General features: G+C 37.2%; 1 protein-coding gene across 2 annotated transcripts in view; it reads right to left on the minus strand.

The window, feature by feature from the left end:
• Window positions 1–12,519, minus strand: part of tenm1 (teneurin transmembrane protein 1) — an 844,835-nt gene that overhangs the window by 57,306 nt on the left and 775,010 nt on the right. The gene's annotated exons all lie outside the window — the stretch shown is intronic.

The raw sequence follows: 12,519 nt of genomic DNA on the forward strand, positions 1-12,519 counted from the left end.
AAGTTCTGAGTGTTTTAGCAATTAGGGTGGAATGAAAAATCAATCTTAAACCCAGAAATCAAATCAAATAACCTATAAGGAATGCACCAAACGTATGTGTTCATGAAGATGTTACAACACGAGGCATAAGTGGTGTTAACAGAAGGACATATTGACATGGTAATTGATGTTGAGCCTTCAAAAAGAAATAAAAATGCACCTTCTCCTTAGTTGCCATAGCAACCTGGCTATTATTTAATACATGATGAGCACTATCAAAGCACTTTGGAAAGCAGTTAACTGTGATATGCTCAACTAATTTATTTAATATGCATGGAAACAAAGAAATGCAGGCAAAAAAAGAAGATAATAAATGATATTAAAAAATAAAGAAAGATTGGGTGGAGACAAAGTTAAGAGCTAAAGATCTAGAATTAAGGCTGTTATCAGTACAAAAACATAAAAAAACAGTCGGTATGTTTTATTTTAAATGTGGAAACCAAGAAAGACATATGAAAGTAATACTAAGTAGAAGTCACTGTAACATTTCCTTTTTTATGCAGTTGTAGTTAACATTTTATGAATAGGACATTTGGTCTAACAAAGGCACATAAGCTACTCTCTCTATATAGTGCCTTTCACATCCTGTGATGATGAGCTGTTTGACATCCCACACTACAGCCCTACCAGCTCCAACTTTAGATAATGACTTCAAACCCTACAGAAATTTCAAAATTACTTATTCCAGTTTAGGGTCTTGGGGTATAGTATCTACACCAACAACATTGGCGGAAAGCAGGGTGCAGTGACAGTACATTATGGGACAATTGTGAACACCTGGAAGAAAAATTGCCCACAAAATCAACACAGATAGTCATTGGAGCAATCACAAGAGCAACAGTGTAGCAGAAATAACCACTGTGCTATGGTGCCATGCCAATGAAACTCATTTAGGAAAATACAAGCGACTTGCTTCCGAATTCTACTCTGATGTGCTACCATGTATCACCAACCCTTTTTTAAATATAAATGTAACTGAGGGAACTAGCTCTGTGCCACTGCTCATAGATCTGCAGCCTGGTTTGATCAGCATCTTAAAATGTCTCTAGAACAGGCACATGTTCAAGGACTGGTGCCACTGCCATGCTCAGAAATCAGTAGTTTTAGATGGTGGATGTGTGGCTGCATTACTGCAGCTCATCAAAGATTTAGGAGAATAGTTGGAGCTATTTGGTGTTTCAGACAAAGTTAACATCATAAACGAGGATGGATATGATGCATTCATTAAAATTGTTATTTTCATGTCAAAGAATTATAATTCTTGGAAGACTGATTATCGAAGCTGGTTAATATCTCTAGGTTTTGATTTGCCATATATCTGATACTTTGAGAAGTGTGACCAATAGAGTTCTATCTAGGAGAGGAAAAAGTCAAATAGACAGAATAATTGATTTAATATAGACAAAAAGCAAGAATATTTTATCTTTCTGTTTGAAACATATTAAGGAGATGACAAAATTTATTCTAACCCCACTTAAAATGAAATAATCTCATGGAGCCAGTATACGAGGTGAGACACAAAAATAACCAGACTGGGTTTGGGGCTTTCCTGGAAAACTGTCTGGAGGTTGGCCGAATGTGAATCATAGAACTATATCCCTTCCTACACGCCCTCTCAAACCGCCGACCGGCTAGGTATATCCTGTGAATAACCGGGTCACTACACGAGTTGCCGCTATAATGTCGGGTGAAAAAAATCAAACAGCAAATTAACCTCCAATTTCTTGCAAAATTGAACAAAACGGCCACAGAAACTTATGAAATGATAAAAAAAAGTGTACGGTGATAAAAGTTTGTCTCGTACACAAGTTTCTGAGTGGCACAAATGTTTCAAGGAAGCACAAGAAAATGTGGAAGATGTTCAACTTCAACATGTTCAACAGGTCGAGAAGAGGGCGGGTGCTTCACCAAGACAATGCTCCCGCGCACAATGCTTTTTCCGTAAAAGAGTTTTTAACTGACAAAAACATTCCTGCCCTTGATCATCCTCACTATTCACCCGATTTAGCTCTGTGTGATTTTTACTTGTTCCCGAAAATCAGAAGTGACCTGAAGGGAACATGTTTTTCTTCAATGGATGAAGTGAAGACAGAAACAGCAAGCCTGTTGAAGAGCCTCAAACAAGAAGATTTACAGCACTGTTTCAAACAATGGAAGATACGTATGGAGCAGTGTAGAGATCGGGAAGGGGAGTATATAGAAGGTGACAATGTTTAGAATGTTTCATCAATGAATATTTTATTTTTGTGTCTCACCTCATATATCCAGTTAGGAGCCATTTCTGATGAGGAAGGCTAGTCTACCCTGGAAAGTATATACTTACATACTGACATTCAAATTATTTTGAAAACCACCCAGCCACCAAAATGGAAGTCCTTGGATAGTCAGGAGAAACATAAGCACAAAATAAACATATTAATTTCTGAGTGAATGAGTCCCAGTAAGAAATCTGAGCAAAATTCAGAAGTAATGTTGCTTAAAATATTTATTCTTTTTCAGAACTTGAGTCTTCCTAGCCTAACCTGGCAATATCAGGTGCAAAGAAGGACCTTTCATTGATGGAATGGCTGTCCATTACACACACACTCACTCACATAGTCATTCATCCTGGGTTCATTTAGAGTTGTCAACTCCCTAACATACACAGGGTGGAAAGAACCAGGGTCCCTGGAGAAACTCAAAGGAACATTACATGGACAGTGGCTTTGCTGGAAATCCAATTCAGAACCCCAAAGCTGTGAGGTCACAGCACCAACTGCTATATCACTGAGCCAATAGGACTGGAACACTCAAAACTTTAAATTAGAGACATTGCATTTTTTTATAGCCCTGTCAGGAAGAGAGAGAGAGTTCACTACAAAGATCTTTCATATGAGTCTAAGAAAACATAACTCAGACAGCAGGCCTCCAAGCTGACTCTCATTGCATAAAATGTTCCAGTGAACTGACAAATGTCTAAACTAGAGAGGAAAACAGAATACAAATCCCCTGAACTGATAGTCAGATATGCAATGATAATTAAATGAGCAAAGTGTGAAATAAGTGACATATTTACAAGAACATCATGCATCAAACTTCATAAGTTTGTCATCCTGTGCACACAGCCCTGCTAAAGATTAGTTGATTATCGACAAATTGCAAAACTCACACAACAGATATGGCTTATAAATCCACAAGAGTGCCGTTAAGTTGTAGTTCTGGCTTAGAAATGGACCTTCGAGTAAACATCTGTGGCCTCTTTCACACGTACACAGCAGGGAAATCCCCAGTTAATCATCCCTGACATTAACTGGGACTTTCTCATTCACACATGCCCAAGGGAACCATCAATTTTATTTATAAAACGTTTCATAAATTGCATAAGCGTTTCAACTCCAGAGAGGAGGTGGAGATTTTAAGTGGAGAAGATCTTCAACTGCCCACTGCAGCTTTACTTCAGAATCAAATCACAAAGATTACACAGAGGAATAAAAACATACTATGGATTTAAAAAGAAAACAGAGGAGGCAAATACAAAGCTGAAAGTGAATAAAATGAATGCTGCTGCATTTGAACTGTTTTGAAAAGCTGTCCTTTTCCACTTTCAGCAAGATGCAAGCTGTGTACCACGCAGTTGTGGTGTTGCTTTGTATTTTGTAGTGATGACTCTGTGATGAAGACAGCATTTGGTCACACCTGATGATAACAATTTTCTTCTTGACTTGGAAGGAATGGTGGTCTCATATTTCACAAGCAGTTCAATTTCCAGTAATTTTTCAAAATGGTTATCTTAGAAAAAGTTGAGCGAAATGATCAAGCAGGCCTCTTATTGGCTCACTCCCATGCTGCCATAATGGTTTTTGTGTTTTATCAGTCAGCTTTCTGACTTTGTTCACACATAGGCCAAACTTAGATATTACCAAGAATTATACAAGATCTCAATGTGGGGAAATTACTGGCTCAACTTGCATGGAATTTTTGAGTCAACTTTATTAATGCATACGTATGCCCTAGGAATTTACTGTTAAATATCTGGGACAGCGTTCAGTGACATTTTCAGTGAAACATGTTTAACAAAAATCCAAAAGATACCGTACAGTACATATTATCTTGTAACAGTTTCTGTACCTGAAACACAAATGAGCAATAATAAAATATAGGTTTAAAATTTTAATAAATTGTTAAGGAAATGTGTTAAATTTCACTTTATAGAGCACTATGAAGAGCTCCAAAGGAATGGCTAGGACGTCATTTGGCATTGGTCAGATGGATTTTGACTTCTTGTTTATCTAATGAACAACAAATCCCTTCCATAAATCTAAACAATTTACCATCAGGCAGTGACATTAGATATTAAAATAGAAGTAAGCACACATGTATTAGTAATTTGCGGTCCTCCTGGGCCTTACTTTTTATTTATAGGTTACGCCATTATGTGGCTGGGATGCCTCTGTAATGGAAGGACAGGAGGAGATGGATTATGAAGGGTGTTATCTCCCCCAAGCAGCTATTTGGCAGTACCCCAGGGCTATATGGGAACTGATATTTGTTGGCTCAGCCCTGTTGGGTTCTAGGGGTGCCACCACAGGGTTCTGCAGGAGCTACAGAGTCCTATTTTGTTGTGCTACCACCACACTTGGGAGGACCTCAGGATCTCACTAACGAGCTACTTGGAGTACTCCTTGATTCAGTATGGAAGGAGCCACCTGCCATCAGTCTGGGAGCCAGAGTCAGGAGAGGAAGGATGACAAGTGATGGCAGAAGGACAGAAGGAAAAAGAAGTGCAGTGTTTAACCATGTATTACACTGTGTGCTGGGACTGTGCATCACTAAGTTCACGTTGTGACCACCAGGGCACTCTAGCTGCCCCAAACACCTGAATACACCAGACACATGTACAGCAAATGTTTATTTATAGTGGAAAAATGCTTTCCTTATGTTTACGTGTTTCCATGATCTGAAGACAGGTAGAAAAGGTAAAACTTGCTATAAACTACAGTATGATATAGTGATAATGATGGGTGATTTATACATTGTCATTGATAAGCACATCTCTATATATATAAAAATAGAACATCTAGTCTGTCTATCTGCTTTTCATGAGAGAACTACTTAACGGATTTAGATTGGCTATTTTTTCTATAATTTGCTTGAACATTCCGGTTGATTTTGTGACTTCTCTCATCATAGCTCGCTTGCAGGAGCGATTTATTCACGCTAATCAGAGACAGAGGCTGTGGGCCGAGGGAAGGGGGAAGAGTGATGTCAGGAGTGGGGAGCCAGGCAGGGCCCTCCTCACTCACCCGCCAGCCTCTGTTCGAATCACTCTAGCTGTGGCCATGTTTTAGAGCGTACATTGCCTCCACTTAGCTAGCGATACCTAGCCTAGATACGATTTTTGAAGTCTTTCCTGTTTCACTACTATGTGGGCGGAGCTGCGGGGGACAGCTGGTAATAAATGTATTGTATTAAATTGTAGGGTTTTATCACTTTGCTAAAACACATCACATCAAATGTAAGAGTCACTCCATTAAATTAAACAACTTAAGGTCATCTTTTAATTATATATGGCTTGACCTACACCTGTCTCTGCCAATAAATTCAGAGGATAAAGCCAGAACAGTGACAAATCAAATGAAACAGCATCCCCATCCATTACTTATTTAAGGAGCTCTAAACGTGTTCCATAGAACGCAGGTCAGCTAACATTTGTCTACACAGTAACTCGTATTAAGTGGGTCCTCTCAAGCCTAAAACAGGTAAAGCTCAATGAATCTAAATGTCGTCTAACTATAAAACACATCCTCATAAATTAGAATGCCAAGCTCAAGAGGTTTCATGGAAACCAAATGACTTTCAGGTTAACTGAAAACAAAACATTTCACATTTCCAATGGTGTCCAATTTGACAAAGATAAACCAGAACTGCCTTGTTAATATCCCCCTAAAACAAAAGCACTGATTATTCTGTCATGATATTTGAGAGGGTAGACTAGAAAACCTAAAATGTGCTCCAAAGTAGCAGTGTGAAGTTAAACATGGTCCCTCTTTGCATATTATCATGTTACGTATTTTAACATAATAACCATACTTGCAGCACTAAATCTGTTACCAATGGATCAATTTTCCTGAGGTCTTAAACTGGCTATCGGCAGGCCTTGTTTTTGAATTAGACCTAAATGTTCTTAATAATTGTACACCAGTGTCACGCATACTTTTTCTGAGTACAATATTTAAAACATAGCATCATCACAGTTTCAGTATTGCTCTAAACACTGCATCAGATTTCAAACATTTCAGTGTGGCTTTCACACAGATCACAGCCCATGAAAGGCTTTTGTGGTCAATGACATTCTAATATACATCTGAAGGAGGAAATGCTGCTGATATTTAGTAGGTAGAGTGTAGTGCAGCTTTGGACACTGCTCACCACATTCTTCCATTACAAGGTTTGAGAGTTACGCAGGCTGAGATGAACTGTACTTGCTTGGTTTAGCTCATAATGGACTTACCAAACTGTTTCCAATGGACAGCATATGGAAAGCTAACGATGGTACTCCATCATTACCTTTTTAATTTGATATGGTGTCTAACAGGTCTGACTGCTGAGACCACCGTGGGTTTCTTCCTATATAATCCCTTTACGAGATCCCATTCAGAAGCGCATCTATTTTCACTCTCAGACATATGCAGGCGACATGCAGCTGCATTTATCACTAAATCCTAATGATGTTTACACAGCTGTGTCTAAATTCAATTAATTTTTTACAATGACTCAAACTGTTCAGTGACTGATAGCTACTTGTCTTAAATTGTGTAAAATATGAAATTATATTAATTGGCTGAAATGCTGCCGACAGTACACATACACCGCAAGTTCAACCTAAATATTCTAAAGATTCTCTAAATATTAGTTTTGCTGATTCAGTATGCATCTTAGGGATCTTGGAAATAATCAGATTACTGCTGTATCTAAAAGACCTGCTTTTTCAGTTAAAAAGTATAAAAAAGATAAGGTGCTTTCTCACTCTGTAGGATGCAGAAAATTGTTTCATGAATTTATTTCAAGTAAAATTGACTACTGCAATCTTTACTCACAGGCTGCTGAAATCACGCAATTTCCAGCATGCTGTTAATTCAAATTGATGCTGTAGGGATTATTACTAGTACTAGGATATTAAAACTGAAATAAGCATAATTATACTACTAATGTACAGACCCCACCGGGTCATATTTCTCAAATTACAGCCTACCCCCTAACCCTAATTCAGTGACCCTTTATATGACCTACTGTAGATATGCAACCATATAACTTCTCTCTTTAACTTTATATGTTGACTTCTACTTGCGTTTAGGGCCATTTTTTTAATGTTTCCTGCTAGTATATGAAGCAGCAACTGGCTTTGGTTTACTTTACTTAACCTAATAATGCATACATTCCAGAGCAGCATACATTGAAGCATAGGATCTAAGTCTTGTACAAATTTCAAATGAAAACAAAACTAATGAAGAAAGTCGACCATTTAGCTACAGGTCCTCCAACGGTAATGTAACGGATGTCCCATTGGTCTGAAGACTCTGTGTTTTGGTCTAGCTTGCTCTGATTTGTTTATTATTTTTCTTCCATAAGCCCACAACCACTACTAACCTTTCCTCTTTGAGCTTTTTTTTTTATTCATTTTGTGCCATTTTTGCTTAGACCAGGTGGCCACTCAGGGCATTAAAATAAGACATTTTGCGAGGTTGAGAACCTTTGGCAACAATAATTCCTGACAGAGCACCAGCTCATCATATTATAGCACAGGGTTGGCCTTCAGTATGTGGCATTTGTGTATCTGTTCATTCAAACAAATATGTGCACACATGTATGTTACAAAATGTTGTGTGGTTATGCACATTTTGGTTGTTATATAGTATTTGTAATTTGTATGAGTACTGCCAGCCTGTCTCATTGAAGAGCACTGCATTTGAATAAGTGAATGAAACTGAAAAGGAATGTGGACACCACAGATCTATCTTCTGCAGGATATGTGTAGAATAATGTTTATTTTCCATTTCTGTACAGCCAGCTGGGATTAGGTTAATTTATTTTGTGCTCCCATCTTCTTAGATTTTTACTATACAAAGTCTTATTTAAACATAAAAAAATAGGTAACACCTTAGTTTATGTACTGCAAAAATGCATCTATTACTTCTTTACTCTCAGTACTAGGGTGTTGTACCATGTTAGCCATTATGGATGTAGCGAGAAGTTAAGCAAAATGACACCTTTTATTGGCTAACTAGAAAGACTACAATATGCAAGCTTTCAAGGCAACTCAGGCCCCTTCTGATTATATCTTGCCTGAAGAAGGGGCCTGAGTTGCCTTGAAAGCTTGCATATTGTAGTCTTTCTAGTTAGCCAATAAAATGTGTCATTTTGCTTAACTTCTCGCTACATCCTGTACTCTTATGTAACAAAACCTTCACAGTGGATTCATTTGGTGTTAATTTTGCTTATAAAGCATCGGTAAAGTGGTTATTCATCTCTGGGCAGCATGGCACATTAAGAGTCTTTGACACGCTGGACAAAAATTATATATGAAGGATTTATACTGTAGGTCATATACTGAATTATGCAATATCAACAGAAATATGTCTCACTGAAATGCACTTGTGACCAATCCAAAATGAAGTCATTTTAGTATGCCAAATTTCACAGATGAATAAACACTTTACTGATGCTTTGAAAGTGTGTTACCAATGAATAGATAACACATCTCTTTCTCTATGTTGTATATATTTACATCCAGTCATCCATTGTTTTCTACACTGCTTATCTAGCTCAGGGTTGCAGGGATCCATTGCCCACCCTAGCAGCAACAGGCTTTAGGCAGGAACACATAAACACATACAGTACACCCAAACTCATTCACACTGGGCCAGTTTAGAGTTGCCAGTTAAAGGATAGGTTTGATATCTTTCAAGTCAAAGTAATTCCTTCATAATCACAGTATATATTTATTTACCACATGATATCATTTTCCAAAGTAAGCATGTTTTATTAATTTTTTTAAAAATACCTAGGCTGTTTTAAAATGGAAGTCAATGGGCAAGGTCCAAAAGTAAAAACAAAATCCTTAAAACCTACTGAATACATTAGTTTTACATTGGTAGAGTGTTATTGAGCATTAATCCGCGTTTTGTGATTGCACACATTATAAAAAGTGCATCCAGGTCGTTGAAGAAGGAAAACATTTCAGCCTTTTTAAAAGGAGACTGGCTGTGTACTTCACCTCACTGCTCGTCTCCCTCTATGGAAGTCTTTCACTCCTGAGGTGGGGTTTCTTCTAGTAGATGCATTACACGCATCTACTGTTATAATTGACATATTGAATGTTGCTGCTCGTTACATCTTTTCTGCAGACACTAACAAATATCACCCTTACAATCATTCACAGTCTTTCAGGCAAATCTAAAATATCAGTCAGCACTCCAGTTGTTTCAATCATGAACTGCAGAAATATTATGAGCCTGAATAAATGTCTACCAAGAAGAAATAACACAAATTACTAGTTAGTTTTACTTACTCAAAAACATTGCCATCAGCTGTTATCTTATAACCACATCCTCTGCAAAAGTGAATTAGCGTACGATTTAAAATTTGATAACTGGTTTACGGCGCTTCAATCAGTTTTAGTGTGGCTTGGCACTATTTGATAATCTGCCTTTTCATTTCCCCAATAAAATCTAAGGCTTTGATAAAAACAAGTAAATAATGTAGTGTAATCAGTTTAGTTATTTATTGTCAGGTATACAAAGTATAATGTCTTACGCATGACCTACTTTGTAGGTTATGTAAAATATGTAAAACAGCACAGAATGTAATAGAAGAAAAGAGCCCCTGCCACAATCATCACACCCTGCGGGTTCTGCACTTCATGATTTCAGTTAGGTAAAGAGAGCCATATATAAAATCACCAGGGATGCCATTGCAAAGCTTTTCACACAACAACTTGGAGTAATAAGTCAACAATCTGCACCAGCTTCCACATGGAGAAAAAAGAAAATGGTACAGAGTGGACAGTGGCGTAGCTGGGGGAGGCAAGGGGGGACATCTGTCCCCTGACGCAGCATCCAGGGGGTGCCAAATTGATGTTGCGGAATTTTAAAATGAAATGTTTTCTATTCTTAAATGCACTAAAAAGTAAATAAAAAACATTTACAGTCCATCACTCCATCAGTATGAGGATATCTTTTTCCTCTGTTTTTTGTCTCTTTCTGATTTTGAAACATGTATTAGTTCTATATACCCGACAGACAATAATTTATCCCATCCACTACTCTAACATGCTTGACTCCCACCCAGAAACATATTTGACGTTATTAAACAGGTCACGTGACTGACATGAGGCATTAGTGTATCATTGTGTAAGTTGTTGCAAACGCCATTTCTGTGTGCCAAGTGATTTGTGTTTGATAGAAAATTGATTGGGCTGTGGTGAAGTGTTCTAGTAGATGGCTGCAAAAGTCTAGACGTTTCCCCATCATATTTTTGTACGAATAAATTGTAAGTAATGCAGTTTTTCTAAATATATAATTATTTTGTTTTATAATTTGCTATATACTTTCTTTAAAATCATTTTTAAATGTGGAAAACAAATTTTTTCTTACAAAAACTAATGACGGATTTAGGTTTTAAAGAACACAAGGCGGTGTTATCATTTTCGGAGACTTATATGAATTTTTTTTCTTAAAATACTATTTTAAATGTATTTTTTTAAAATTTTCTTTCCCTTCCCCTTTGCATTTTGGCAAACAGGAGGGGGCACGAAATCTTCAGTTGTTCCCGGGCTCTGAAAACCCTAGCTACGCCTCTGAGAGTGGAAGGAGCAAACCGGCATGCTCACAGTAGACAAGACAAAGAGTATGAAAATATTGCAATAAATAGTCATTTTTCTTTGCTTGATGTGCGAAAAGTACCACTGTAACATGGAAATTAAGTGTGCTTGAGGTGCAGTTTGGGAAAAACATATGATTTGATGTGCATTTGCCATTCAACCACTGTGTCTATATGTGATTCGGTAAGTGTGTCAGCAGTGCATATATGAAATATGATTTGAGTAGACATGGCATATGAAAAAAATCATTTGAGTACACACTAGGGCTTGTGCATGTTTTGAATAACATACATTCACAATGGTCTGATGTCAGATGCATACTCAAATCAAGTGATTTCATGGCATGTGGACTTCACTGCCGCTTTATCAGATACAGACACATATTATCAGATTACATCAGATTACTTTATCAGATATGTAGCACATTTTTGTGCATAGCATCATTAGTTACAAGCCAAGGCAGGGCAGATCAAACAGAACTGGACAGACTAAGGGAGGAAAATATGCGGCCTAAAGCCGTGGCAAAAATGCTGATTGGTGATTCACCTGTGAAAAAACTCAAAACTCCACCCGTGATGGCTCCTGTGTGCAGAGAAGCGAACAGGAATCTTATCCTTACCACAAGAAGATAGTACCAAGAATCTGTAATAAAATATATTACTTTCAGGTTACTTTTGTTGTCAAGGCAGAAGGCACACGTTCTTAAATCGAAACCTTTTCTGCTTTAAACTGAACATATCCTGCCCCCTCAATTCTATTTCAAAACGCAAGAACCTCACAAGATATTTTTTGAAATTTATAAAAAAAGGCTTTTCTTTAGAACATAGTTTCATGTGGTAAATTACACAATGACTGTGAAGAAATAACTTCAACTTGAAAAATACTGAATGCATCCTTTACCTTAATTTACATGCCATGAGATGTAGAAGGAAAATCAGAATCAAAACGTATGCAGACACTTGGAGAATGTGTCGATCAACAGAAATCTGTGATATCCTACCACCTATAGATGTTCTGCATACTTTATGTACATATAGATACATAAACTGTATATATATATATATATATGTATTTTATGTGATTTAATGGTAAGCACTTAGTGGTTGTTTCAAAGCACCAGGGACCAGTATTCCAAAGCCAATCCAGTCTGGTCTCTGACTGTGTGGATTTTAAATGTTCACCATATTCAAGTGATTTGTGTCATAATTTCTTCCACTTTTTAAAATCATTTATCCTAGATTAAATGGAAACTGTGATTTAGCCCTGCAGATATGTTTGGGAGTAAACCTTGCAGTGAACTGGTGTCCATTTTAGAGTTGGTTACTGCCTACTGCTCAATGCTACAGGAGTTAACTGCTCAGAATAACCAGATTTTTAAAAAACAAATGAATGAAGCAAATGATAAGTACAACCCCCAGACTTAGACAAATATGAGTTATTAATAGTTTTTACAGAAAAGTATATGAATATCAACCCCAGTAGTTCAGAGTCAATGTTAATCTGTTCCGAGTTTAAAAGCTTTTTTGCTGATTTTTCAAACCACTTCTAAAAGAACACAAATAGATTAGACAGCTATAAAGTAAGAAACAAAAAAATTAAAAAAAAAATAAACAGAGGGGTGC

The sequence above is a fragment of the Polypterus senegalus genome, chromosome 10 (genome assembly GCF_016835505.1).
Source record: "Polypterus senegalus isolate Bchr_013 chromosome 10, ASM1683550v1, whole genome shotgun sequence".
NCBI lineage: Eukaryota > Metazoa > Chordata > Cladistia > Polypteriformes > Polypteridae > Polypterus > Polypterus senegalus.